Here is a 14,927-nt window from a genome sequence, read left to right on the forward strand (position 1 = left end):
CAGGTAGTTAAACATCATAAACCTACTTTCAAAGTTTTTAAAATCCCACACGTTTTTACTGCAAAATTAATTTCACTTTCGAAACTTTTTACCTTTTTGAGTGTAGTAGGTTTGAAATTAACGCTTGGTTGCCTAAAACGTATTATCATTATTCAAATTGTTACAAATTCCTGTCACAATATATATCTTTTAATTACTGGGTTTTTTGAGTTGAAACTACATAGCTTAGGGATATTTATTTGCCAATAAGAAAAAAAGACCCTTTGTAAATAAGAGTCCGAAATTATCCATGCGTGATTTTGCGTAACCCAAAATATTTCCGTCGTGCTGGAGAAATATGAATTATCCTTAATCGAAGGTTTTTTATGACTTTGAGGAGGTTCAAGGCGCTCGTAATATTTATTTCACACTTAAGCTCGAACGAGGCCTACATATCAAACTACCCGAAGCAGAAATTAACCACGAAAATACATACCGTATATCCTTACGTAATACTGTATATTTAAAATGGTTTTAAACAAACAATAGGATTGGGTGATGATGAATTTTTTTTGTCTTTCGTAATTCTAATTTCCAAATTAAGGTTCTTTAGTTTTGGGGTTACCTTTATTTTAAATTTAGTATTCTATTGATGATAAAAACTTTTAGAAAGGGTTGCTACGTGGTATCATAAGTTTATAAGATATGTTCCATAAGAATGACACTACCTATACTATTACTAAGAGCTAGTTCGAGAACGACAAGCGAGAATTGATTGTCTACACTCGGTTTTGCTATTTAGTCTGTACTAAGCCTTTGACAGCGCCTCACCAGGTGTCGCTTTACCTCGAATCGATGACCTACCTCACCCACTTCATGATAAGCTTTAGTAACAACTGACAAACTTATGGTACATATCTTATGAACTTATGTATGGTAAGGGTGTTGGAATTTGTTTTTATTATTTTTAACCCTTTTTGTTCAATGGGCTGTGAATTGTTTCAAGGACTACTGCAATTTTATTTTAATTTAAACTTTTATGATATTCACGTTTTGTTGATGAAACGGGCTAACGCCTTTTGTTTTGCTAACCTCCTAGAGGAGATAGTTTTAAATGAAAGAGAGCTAGGGGGACCTTGGATGAACTATACCAAGTCATTCTTGAACACGTTTTCGTTTTGATTATGGGGTTTGGGGTCCCGTTTTGTAGTTATTTTTAAGACATCTGGTTGAAATTCTTGAATTTTTTGACTTTCAGAGTAATAATTTACTTAATTGGGCAGTTGAAATTAATTTACTTCTGGGTTGGTTTTAAAATACAGGGTATTCTGTCTTACCACCCTCTTTGGTATATACAAGGTGTAACTGACAGCAGTATTATTATTCCGAACACTTTCGCTGTAGTCTTTTAATTACGTTTGAATTGAAATTAACTCGGCACTGACTCTACAATGCCATTTAATTCACGAAAATAAAAAAAACCTACCCCGTGATTGTTAATAACATTCTTTTTCATTGAAGTGCTCAAAAACCCCTAGGCAAATACCTCCAATCAATCCTTGGTTTTTTTAAAATAAAAAAAATCCGTATCGATATGAAATAATAACTTATGACAGACATCATTCAAATAACCTTACGTTCAAATTCAATAAGGTTAAACCAGTTAAAAAATATCTATACCCATTGTGGTTTGAGAGGCTTTGAGTCTTAAATTTAAAAAAATGTTATACGGTTTAAAAGGGTTATGTATGGGCGTATTACTGAATAATATATCTATCGTAACACATATTATAAGAACAAAATTACATTAGACTTAGGGAGCGCTTAAAATTGAAAATTAAGATTAAAGAAAAAGAAAAAGAATTAGAAAGGAATTTTACCAGATAACACGACGTGACTTTGGGTATTGTTTTTTTCAATGCCAAAATGGTAAATAAGGTATTATGGGTTGGGCTGACCATATTTTCACTTATAGAAAAACCCCAAGGGATTTTTTTAAATCGTTATCATGTGAGATTTTAAAACGAGATACAATAAGGTATTTAAACTTAGATTATTATATGATTATTTATGGTAGAGGTCATTCGTACACCATCACGTTTTATTATTTTTTTTTTATAATAATTTGAAACTCATAATATATTTAATTCTTGAATTTGGTAAAAGTTCAAATATCTTAACGGGTCATATTGGCTACCATGAGTTTGTTTCATTGTGTATTATCATGATTTAGCCTTTTTTTGCTTGGAAATTGGGTGCGGTTAGGCTTATATATATGCTCTCTAGACAGTTATGTACAGTAATGTACCTGTATTCGTTTACCACGGACTACTAATGATCTGGAACATCGTTAAATATTTTATGCTTTAATGTTTAGCGGAATGGCAAAGAGGGAAAGTGGTTTTTACCGCAGTTTCTTTCGCTTAATTTGGTTTTTTAGTTTTTTTTTTTTTTTTTTTGCTTTTTGTGAGAATTTATGAAAGAATGGTTGGCAGGAAATATATAGGATATCTTTACTCGTGTTATGGCCCATATATTTTTTAAATTCATTTATTCTAAGTTCTAAGATGAATTATTTTACTGTTTCATTCATTTTTTTTTTTGGTAAAATTATTGAGTACTTCTAGTTCAAACTTTATTAGTGTTCAATACCATTTGAACTTGGTTATGGTTACACCCTCATGATTTGGTAATTGGGGTTAAAAACATAATTTACAGTCAACGGAAGACTCAAATTTCTTATATTAAAACCTCCTATTTCAATGCGAATTTTATACCATTTTAAGACTGCATGCATAAATTAAGGGGGATGTTCTTTGGGAAATCAATTTTGAGTCGAAAATGTTCTGTACTTCTATCTCCATTTTGATGCCCTAAGGGATACTGTTTTCGAGTTATGATTTTCAAGAGTGTTTTAGGGATGACCCCTTAATTAAATTAGAAATCGTTGTCTTAATCAGTTTCATAATTAATTAGATTTAAGGGGTCATCCGTAAAATAATCTGGATGCAATCTTAAATCGAAAACAGTGTCCCTTAGGGCAATCAAAATGTCATAGATAGAAGTTACATTTTCGACTCAAAATCGATTTCCCAAAGAACATCCCCCTTAATTTATATCAGAATTATCAGAAACACCCTGTTTATGTATTGGGTATTGGGCGTTTCTACTGAAGTGAATGGTATATGGTATAATAATAAACAATGCTTTTTTCAACGCTATTATTCTATAGTATTGAAAATCTAAACAATCATCGTGATTATAAAAGGGGGACCTCTATTGTACTTCAATCTTTTACTTCATTAAGTTAACTTCATTATTTAAGTAAAGAAAAGTTTAAAAAATTAAGTTTAGTGTGAATAGAACGTAGGCCTACATTTTGATATCGGTTTATACTAGCTTAAAATCCCAAGTTTTCCCAAATCTGCAAGTAAAAGAACTGGTTCTTTCTAAGCAAATTTTCTTTTTCCCAAGATAATTTAGCCAAAAAAAAAAAAGATTAAAGTAAGGTTCAGTTTGAAGAAACTTTTCACTTCAAACTTCCTCTTTAGATGTAGATCTAATTAACAATAGCCGAAAAATACTCGAGTTAACTTTATATATATATAAACAAAAGCCGTATTTAAATAGAGTATCATTATTTCAAGCTTAGACAAAGAAAAATAAGCCTAGAATTAATTTAAATATGATTATAATATTTTTAGCATCAGTGCGAAGATTTCAAAATTAATTTACTCTAAAATAACTTAAATCCTTGACTTCTTAAGATGTCGCCGCCATATTAATTCAATTTCGATTTATATTTCAAAGTACAGATATGTGAAATCTGCAGTATTAATATATTACATAATATTTAATTGTTTCTTTATCAATTTGAACATTTGATATCTTCTAAGAAATATTTTTCGATTAATTCCCTCACAAGTCGGTCGAGGACTCGAGGTTAATACCAAAAACGTATACTTATACGTGAAGCTTCTTAGCTTCATTAGAATTAGACGCGGGATAGCTACAAGTTAACGTAGACCTATACGTTTGAAGGATTTAATAATTTTCGTAACCACGCGTTTATTATTTTAGAATTTATTTAATTAGCATGAGAATATCCCATTACGATTGAGATCAAGGGTGCTTTTTTGTTATTTAGGTGTAGATCTTCGTAATATCTATCCTTTTAATTTTAATTATTATCACCGCCGGGTGACAATTATATTAGATTAGCTAACACTTTTATTTTTTAATTTAATGTCATCAATTATATAGGTCAAAGTTAATTTCTCGCTTTAAATTTAATTTTTATTATAGTTAATAATTTTACCGCCATCCGCGTGCCAAATTAGTTCAAACTCATTACTAACCCTATAATTAAAAATAAATTTTATTTAATTCTTACTCATTATTGGTTGGCGTAATACGGGGGTTGTTTTTGAGGAAAGTTTTTGGCTTTATTGTGAACCATATTTGTGGTAAAAGGTAAATTGGTACAATCAGAAGCTCATAACTTAATGTTAAATTTAAATTAACCCTATAATTAAAAATAAATTTAATTCTAAATTGGCGTAATGCGGGGGTTGTTTTTGAGGAATGTTTTTGGCTTTATCATGAACCATATTTGTGGTAAAAGGTAAATTTGTACCATCAGAAGCTTATAACTTAATGTTAAATTTAAATCAAGTGTACTTCTTTAAATTAATTATCTACTAGCCCCTAAAGAAAATAATTAACTTACCGAAAATTGCGAACAACCTTTTTATTTATTTAATTATAACAATTAGAGTATATAAACAAAAAATACCACTCCTTAATTGTAATTTAAAACAATATTTAAACTTAATTTAGTTTAATTTAAATCCCTATAATTAAAGAAACTCTAGCTAAATACCATCAACCTTTAGGGATCGGCATCAACGATGTAACGTGCATTACCATTTCCGCGTTCCAGCATAGAAACACCCGACTTTAAATTTAAAAAAAAATTAAAAAAAATTGTAAAATTTGAGAAAACGTGGTCTCGAATAACGTGTCCCTTTTTGCAATAATGCGTCTAATACAATATCCTATAATTCTTCAAGGTTATTACATAACAAAACACAGACGGAACAAGCTTCGCCTAGACCCCTCATCCCCCATCCATAAAAAGTGGTCCGATTTGCCTTGAAAATTATTTAACCATCAACTTTGACCTAAATAGACCAGGATGGGGGGTTAACGACAAAAGGGTGGACCACGTGGTAGATATATTAGATAATATAATATGCACCAATCATATTATAGAAGGGGGAGGAGCTTAATTCACGAATTACTTAACATGGGAAACAATATGGGAAAAATTGAAATATGCATATAGACAAGTTAACCTTGATCTCGAAAATTCAACGAAATTATTATTTTTCACATTTTATTTATTTTTTTTTTATTGCTATACACTGTGTTCATATCACTTTTCCTTGTGAGCACCCTGTATATCTTCGATATAAGGATAAAGATGGACACTTTAAAGGAGTCCAAAACTGGCCATGATCCAGAAATAAATAAAATAACAACCGACAGGAATCCGGATGTCTAAAAGTATTAATTATATAAATGTTAAATAACTAAAGGTCAAGTGAAGGGGTTAGAGAAAATAAAATTAAGGGTGTAGAATACCTTAACCCCAATTTGAGGGATTTTTATTTTTTTAATTCGGTGATTTCTTTCTTTGTGCGCGGGGGTGTTAGTTTAATATTATGTTATGTAGTTAGCCTCGAAATTCTATCGACTCCTAAGGTTATTTTTAAATAATTTCTCGTAATTTTTAGTTTTTTTACCACCTTGAGTACTTACTAAGATGCTTATAGTTTAAGGTTATATCATAATCAAAACCTACACAATCAGTTTTTAAATCAAGAAATTTATCAAGGAAGTGGATAGGGCTATAATAAATTTTAGGGTGAAATTTTTCATCCCAAAACCTTGATCTCAATTTTATAAAATCAAGAAATAATTTTTACAATATTGTTTCTTAACCTAAATACCTTTAAACGTCATTTTATTTTTAAAAGTTTAATTATAATATAATAGCCATTATTATTTTTAAATTTTGAATTTTGGTTAAACCCCTTGTTCTTATTTTTATTTTATTTTTTTCTAATTGTTAATTGTGAAAGTTAGGGTAGGTATTAGTTAACTAAATTATTTATTTGTTGGGTAATATCAGACAGAATTATGATATGTAATAGTATCTTAATTTAGCCTATTTTAATTTTTATTAAATTGATGAAATATGAATTATAAAAGTAAATAAGTGTTAGGCCTAATTTGAATTTGAAAAATATTAATTTTTTAAGCTTTTTAAATAGTAATTTTTGGCAGATTATCTGTAGGCTTCCTTTGCATGGAAACGTACACGTATAGGCGTTTCCAATATCTTCGTAAGCGATTTATATTTGCGTGGTCAGTACATCTACGTCGTAAATTTGTCGTCTGAACACCTTTTAGTTTATTTTACTTAAATTAAATCAATTTAATTTAATCAAACCTTGAATGTCGCTTACTCTTATTTTTTTATGGAGGTTCCTCACGTGTACACGTGACTTTTGTAAAAACAAATTTAGATCATTTATTCATGCACGTGTCTGATATCAAGAACGGCACGTGTTTATTAGGAGTAGTACATTTAATTAAAACTGATTAAATCTCATGTTAATATTATTTTGGCTCTGAATTTAGTTTCCTAAACTGATCATTGGAATTAAAAAGAATTTTAACCAATAAATACTTCAGAGCCTCTTGAGGAATTTCGAATGGTTCCCCGTGACGCAATAAAATACGGATTAAGAAGCTTATATTGGATTTACAATTTTAAAATCTTTGACTCTTTTTCTTATTTTATTATTTTTAAAGAAAATTCAAGGACTTTGTGTACAATTTTATCTCTTTTTAAGGGGCCAGTTTTTCTATTGGAAAAACACAAATTTCTTAATTTTTGTAAAATTTCTAGTGAAAATTTAAAGTTTACCCTTGGATATCATTAATTAAAAATACAGTTTTCCAAAACAAATACTTGCAAGGAAAATAATTAGTTATTGTAGGAATTAAGTATGATAAATGCATGGGTTGGGTCAGTTTGAATCTCCCAAGGCATTGGTTAATTTAATTGTTAGATTAGTAAAGTTAATACTTGTTAATGACGAAGACGTTAAGCCGGAAGCGATTTAAACTAGAGTAATTTTTTTAATATTGTTATTAAATTTATAGGGAGTTGTTCCTGACCTTAGATGCGTAATTTTCAATCTAATTAATTATATGAGTAATTTTTCGTACGATTTTTATTATATTTTTTGGAAACTTGAAGGACTATCTCGGGTGGGGATGGTATATATATATATATATTTTCTAATTGCTTTAATTTTAATTTAATTATCGTTTCAGTTTGTTTGGTCTGACGCATGCGCTTTAGCGGCCTTTGTTTTTGGGCTGGGCTCTTCTTTTTTATTATTTTTTTGCGGAAATTTTCGGTCATTTAAGGGTTTGTAATTGAAGGATTAGTTTACAAATGAAGGTTTTTTAATATAATTATTTATACAAATGGGATTGTCAATTTTACGTTCTGGGAATAATTATTTATTTTGGTATACTTAAAATCTGGTTAATTTCATTTGGGTGACGCATTTCCGGGCCTAATTAGTGTTTTAAAATAATTTATATATTTATTTTTATTTTTAATTTAAGTTTTAATTGGTAACGGACTAACGGTTGATTTGTTTCCGTTCTTTGTCGCGAACACGTGTGTTGCAGTGAGTCACGTGTATTTAATTAATTATGTGTCACGTGGTATAAATTCGTGGTACGACAATTACCGTAATTGCGTAATTACTGGAATACCATCTCTAAACCACCTTGAATTAAATCACCCTCCTAAAACCTAGAAAATATTTTTGCATAAATTGGGTGTAAACGTCTTTAGAATTTCACTTATTACTTAAGTATATACGTTTAAAGTAACCTTTGCATTTTTAAATTGTTCTAAAAACCACAATCAATAATTGCCTTCTTCGAAAAATTTAGGAATTCCAAGGTCAAAAGTGGTGACATTAAAGTTTGAAACGTCAAAAAATGATCTAGACTTCATTTGCGTAATTCCTACTAATGTCGAAATGACAACCAGTATACCGAGAAATATGAATTTCACCCCCCCCCCCCCAATAACGGTCGCTATAGTCTAATTCACTTTGAAGTTACGTCGGCTTACGTTAGTCTAATTATCTATCGTTATTAGTTGGTTAAACTGGATTGTCTAGAATAACGAACTCCCCATATTGTATAGGAAATCAGTTAGAACCACACGAGATTCAAACTCACGTGGATCTGACATAATAGGTATTTTTTCATCCCATCACGTTTTAGTTCAACATTCTTCTTTCCCCCTAAAACTATTAGGGCCTACTCTACATAACCTAGAAAATGGTAAAACCTCCCACTTTTAATAAATTGTTCATTTTTATTATAACCAAATTCCGGAATATAATTTTAACTATTACTTGGCTTGGTTTCATGCCATGACGACTTGAGATTTATTCACCCACTTTTCACTGACTGTCTGAGATAGATTTTAATTTTTTTTTTAATTTTAAATTCACGCGATTGAAACGTGTGGAATTTAAAAAAGATATATTTTTTGGCCTTACTTGGCTTGAAATTATATTACACCTTTGGTGGTGCTTGTGTTATAGGTGGGGATACCTGTTTTATATTGTATTGTATACTAAAAGCTATACTAATTGGCTTAGATAAAAGGTTATAGCAAGGGTGTAGCTCTTTACGAAGGCGTTTCAATTGGATATAAGTGCTAAAAACCATTGTTTAGAAATATTTGAATTTTACACAGGAAGGGGGGGATTATTCTACATGTACTATACGTCCGGAAAGCGGGGGAATAGTTTAGTTTTAAAAGCTTGTAGGTGACTAAGAATTTATTTTACCATTTTAAGTAGTAAATCTTCATGAGATTCTCCAGAAATTTAAAGTAGGCCTTGTCCATAAAGGGTTGTAATTATACCAATACCACCTTATCCATTATTTGGCCTATTTCGAATGTAATTAGATCTTGTACGTGATCTATTTAATCTTTACCACGAAACCCCTTAATTTTAAATGAACCCGGATTACCCCTTTCAAGAAATAATACTTAAAAAACCTCCTTCTAACGATCAACTGCATGCATCATTCTTATAACGTTTGCTTGTCATCATCAGCTTAAGGCTTAAACTTCACAACACGCTTAGTCAATTTAAAATTAGGCCATGATTTGTACCGGTACTTAAAGGGTATAGTTCAGAATTACGTCATGGTAGTACTCACATAGCTGCCAAAAACCAACACACTATACCACTATACCTACATCCGCTCGCATGCTCGGCATAGAAAATTAAAATTTTAAAAGAAAACCAGAATTACGAATTCATTGAATTTCTTCCTGTTTACCCTGTTTGGTGTAATTTCGCGTCACATTGCCACCAATGTGGTTGTGGTATAAACATTAGGGAGGGTCACACAAATTTTTATTGCAATTTTTAACTTCGTTAACTATTTCTTCTTGTATTTGTATTAATTTCTTGGATGGATGGTTGGTTTATAATAACAGGACTCTCCGCTAGGTTTCGCTTGTTGAGTGGGTCGGTAGGTTAGTAGTAAGTTTGGGATAAGAAACAATCAAAACTCGTTTCGTACTTTCGTACCTCCGGCGGAATTACCGGCTCTACATTATCGAGTCGAGATCGGACTTGTCATAATTTAAGAGAGTTTTAAAGTCATTCATTCACTCACTCACTTGGAAAGTGTCGAATTTCTACATAGAAAACCGGTTTTTATATCAGGTTTTTGAACCTTGTAAGGTTGTCATTTTTATTAAGTAAGGGTCAATCTAAGGGTCACAAACCAGGATCGATTTTTACCCCTTACACTTTGGTTTTTCGACACCTTATCGTTGTAATTTTGGTTTTTTCATTTTTTTGGGGGGTGCTATGTAAGGGTTTTTATTTGACTCAGACATGCGGATTGCTGAGTGGGTGGGTGTTAGTTTGAATTTAAATTCCGGCCTTGGTTCATGTTTTCGTTAAAACTAATTTTATATTTTGACATGAATTTAAGCGATTAATCTTAATTCTTCATCGTAGGAAATAATAATTAATAGTTAATATAAGTTATTTTATTTTTTTTTTCATCAATTGTAAATAATTTTATCCTTGATTAGTTTAGTTTAAATTAATTTATTTTATTAAAATATTGGGGTTAGTTATTTTTTATTTTTTAAAAAAGTATTTAAAATCTAAAGTGATTTATTTGAAAATTAGTCCTCGAACTTTAAAGCCGCTTTAGAAACATTTACGCAACTAGATTTAAAATCGCAAACAAATAAATTATTTTTAATTTTTTAATTTTACTATCTGATAGTATAACTTGAACTTTAAACCAAACATCCACCAACAAACTTGTTATTCTTTTTTATAAACACTAAACAAGACAGCAGGGAATTAAGAAATACCGATTTAAATAAAATACCCCTCAAAAAAGTCGTAAACAGATAACAGATCCGTAACCTATAATATGTCAAAGTCAGATTTATAGTCTGAAGGATGAAAATGAAATCTAGAGTAATCTAGATCCAATTTGAATTGAAACAAAATCGGAAAAACTTCCCTTAAGCTTAAAAACTAATGATTAAAGTAGGTTTATAACCTTCTTTTGTAACAATAACCTCTAAAATTTTACAAAATGTCTGTTCCTTTTATAGTATTTTATCCCATAATATAATCTAAAGAATCTCTTAAAAGAAATTCAAGCTCTATAAAATTATACTTGAATATTGTCTGAGTCTATAAAAGGAAAAATTTAATTTTAAATTCTTTGGTTGAATCACACATACAGATTATGTTATAGACAAGTGATGAACATCTTAAATAACGGGTCGACGAACCACTTATTGTTTAGCCAAAAATGTTTTTGGTTTCCAGTGCGAACGAATCTTTGATAGTCAGACTGGATTTGCGATATATAAAACATGCTCCTCACGTTTGACTACTAGCATCAAGGTTATTTTATAGCGACTTTTTATAATCCCCCCAAAAACCTTATCCTGATGTAGTAGTTTCTTACCACCTTGGAGCAAGATGTACGAACGTAAGAGTGTAGAAACACCAGACCCAGAATCCATTTTTGGTGCTTTCTAAGGTACTAGGGTAGTATGGCCAGATACAGATAAAAGTCTGGTGCGTGTGGTTTTAATTTTTCTTTCAAGAATTTCTTAAATGACATCGTCGTAGATCTAGCCAAAATTTAATTCACGTGTTCGTACATATGGTTGCCGGTTTCTCAATTAAAATTTCTGTTAACTTGATTACCCAATCAATTTTTTACCAAATTACTCATTTTATGAAAGAGTTTTTCTTTATTCTTTAACAAGGGGAACCAATTTTTCGTCTGCTATTTTATAGCGCTTGAACTTTGACCTTTGCCTTATAACCTATAAGTTTACGAGATGAATTAAACTGCATTTTTTAATCATTAAATTTAATGGCGACTCATTAATAACAATATTCGTTATATATATACGAAGCGGTATCAATTAAGAATAAGAAACTTTTTATTTATCTTAATCCCATGCTGTTATCAACGTATTAATCTTTACCGGTTTTCCCGTCATCTATAACTATCCTTAATTAGAATATAAAAACCCGCCATTATAAAAAAATATAAATATATAAATTTTTAATACAATAATATTAATATTACCGGTATGGTACCGTACTTAACTGCCAAAATATTTCATTGTGTAATTTAGTTTCAAACGGAGTAAGGGGGGAGGAAAGACTTAAAAAACAGTTAACCATAATTAAGAGTTAATTATTAATTGGAACCCCAAATAATTTTAAGGTACCCTAGCTTTAAGTGTGTTATTAAATTAACAATAGGTCAAGGCCTAACTGTTGTCTTTTAAACAATGGGCAATTATCATCACAGGAGGTCTAGAGGTTGAAAATGCAGTGGGTTTTAAAGGTTATTATAAATTCTAATCGTCTGCTTATGAGGGAATATCCGGACAACAAAGACCATATATAGGACTTTAAAAGTTACTAGTCCTTCACCAAAATTTGTTTTCCGTATTGTTTGAAACCCTATCTTAATTTATACGTCTTTATATTGTAAACATACCCATCGTAACACAACAAGGTGGTCAACACACCACCCCAGAACTTTTGAAATGGGTCTCTTTAGTTATTTCCGGTCTCAAAACGTTTTTACATATTCATGTCTATGTCTTACACTCCTTGTTTCAGTAACTAGGCTATCACAGACTTAAAATTCTATTTTACCTTAAAATTTATGGTTTAAAAATGTTAATCGTTTTTAAATATTAAAAAGTTTTATTTAACTAAAAAAAATAATTTCCCCTTATGTTGATTGCACCGCGGTCCAGATTTTCAACACCCCTTCAAACATTTGTTCGGTGTTTTTTCCCTACAAGTTTTAGGCGTAAATATGTAGATTTTTCGAAAGGTTTTTATTTTATCATGGAAACTAAAGTGTATGTGTGTGTGAGAGAGAGTTCAAAATCAAATTTTTTTGATCGAATAATAATATTCGAAATTTTTAAAAGAGGGAAAATTACAATAAAACACCCGTAAAATGACCCAAATTGAGAAACAATAGAACAATCATGGTGCGGTGGCAGCAGCCGCATGGATGTGGAATACCTTTTTCTAGATTTGAACTGATTTATTTAAAATAAAATAATAAAAAAATATACTTTTTGTTAAACAGAGCTTGTAAAAGATTAGGCGAATAATTTAAAATTATAATCCACAAAAATCATCATAAAACTTTGATGCTTCACTGCTTATAACAGCGATTCAAATCAGTTTTACTTTAAAGCTTAGTTTACACTCTCATAATTCTGATTTTCAGTTCGTAAGTTTAGTATTTTTTCGAAACATGACAGTGATTTGTTTTACAACAACGCAAAGTTTCGTTTGCCTTGACACAAAATTATGAATCTGCCAAAAACCCCAAAAGAAAAGGCGACTTGCCCATGATTTTAAAGTTTAAAATAAATCCTACAGACTCTTTATTTATTACATGCCATATTTAGAAGTAAGCGTAGGAGTTTTAACTTTCAAGAAATAGACCTACCCCTATTTTAAAATTTATTTTAAGTGTCAAAATTGGAATTGGGCGTTAAGAGATACAACACAACACATCTTTTAAAAATGTCGACGAACTTAAATATCTCTAGAAGGAAAAAGAAATACGGTAAAATGCTAAAAACACTTTTCCCAAATTACTATCGGATCTCCGAAAAGACCTTAATTGTTTCTTTGGGAAGTAAATTATCTTTGTCCCGGGCGTTTTTTTATTTTTTTCTTTTTCCCAAAATGGAAAACATGATATGATTGTACCTTAGGACTGGTATTTACTTTGCTTTGGTTTCTAATTATAAATTACAGCTAGGTCGCTTTGGGCTGATACGCCATGTCTATATTTATATAATCGTTTTAGTTTTGTTTCGGTTTTTAATTAAGGATTTAGATCTCCCCCCCCCCTACTCTTTGTCCCCTCTAATTTTTTTTTTATTCATAAGCTACCGACAAAAATATGGGTTGCAAGACCCAGATTATTTTGTCGCCGGTTAAATATATTACCCGGTTATTTTTGGGTTCCGTACAGGAAGCTAATATGAAAGAAAAAATGTCTTTTTTTGATTATTGTGATTAGTTATTACTTCCTAAGTTAGTTTCCTATATTTTGATGACGGTAAAAACCCGTGGGAAAATTGTTGTTACTATCACCATGCCCACCACGTGTTAATTTAATTATACCCGCTATGTGTTTTTAATTCGTATACTTCTGTTAGGCCTAGTTTGGTTTGATGATGTCTTTAAACGCATTTCCGTCTTTTATTAATTTCTGTTTTGACGTATGTACCTCGGTTTTAGATTAGACAGACGTAATTAAATTAAAATCAAATCGTACTGCCGAAGAGCTTATTACGCCTTCCTCAATTTAGACAATTTTTTTTACAAAGTAACGAGTTGAAATTACGACTATATTATATTGATATCTCAATCTTTTCAATTTAATTTAACTATATAAGAAATTATGGCAATTTAAACCTCGTAAAGTCAATCGTACTCGAACCCTTTTACCCACTCTCCCATATTTTATAATCCCACGTAACTGAAGCGGACATAACTATTACAAATCTAACCTTAAAAGCCGTTCGTTTTACTTTTAAATCATTCCGTATACATGTCTCGAACTTCTACAAAAATTCCGAAATCAATTGATCATGTCAAATAATTCTTAAATAATCCCATTGGCCTTCTACTTGATCCGTTCCACTCAATTTAAAAAGAAGAAAAACGAAAATGAAAATGAAGATCATTACCCGCTAAATTCAAGCCTTTTTTTCTATAAAACCACGACAAATCAAGTTGGCAGCTTAAACCATGGCTAACTTATTAATTAATCTAAATGACCACGCGGTCGCAAGTTAACCAGACCGACCTTGTACAGCACTAACGGATCTATTTTTTTCTTTTTAGCATCCATGGGGTAGTTTAAAACTTATTAAAACCAAACCCTTTTAATTTAGTATATATAATTTTGAGTTTAATTTAAATTTGCGAGGAGAGTGTAGACGTAAAATGTTTAGAGTTTAGAGTAGACACCGCCTTACCTTCAGGGTCATTATACACCCTTAGGCTATTAAATGGTCTCAGCTGATAAGCATTTTGTTTTACATTTAAATCTAAGTAATACTTAATGAAAGATAGAAAAAAATAAAATGTGCCGATTAGGTGTTTTAAAGGAGTTGACTGATTACTAGGTCGATTTTGATAGCTTTATGAGATCTTAAATAAAAATATATATTGGTTACCATTTTGTTACGGTTTGAAATGAAAAAATTATAT

The 14,927-nt window shown here is 30.5% G+C and overlaps 1 protein-coding gene across 2 annotated transcripts in view; it reads right to left on the bottom strand.

Annotated features, from left to right (window-relative positions):
• LOC149676969 (uncharacterized) overlaps window positions 1–14,927 on the bottom strand; it is a 46,821-nt gene that overhangs the window by 4,693 nt on the left and 27,201 nt on the right. The window lies entirely within an intron of this gene.

The sequence above is a fragment of the Phalangium opilio genome, unplaced genomic scaffold (assembly GCF_054372755.1).
Source record: "Phalangium opilio isolate 3A_F unplaced genomic scaffold, DU_Popi_V2 ptg000045l_1, whole genome shotgun sequence".
NCBI classification, from domain to species: domain Eukaryota; kingdom Metazoa; phylum Arthropoda; class Arachnida; order Opiliones; family Phalangiidae; genus Phalangium; species Phalangium opilio.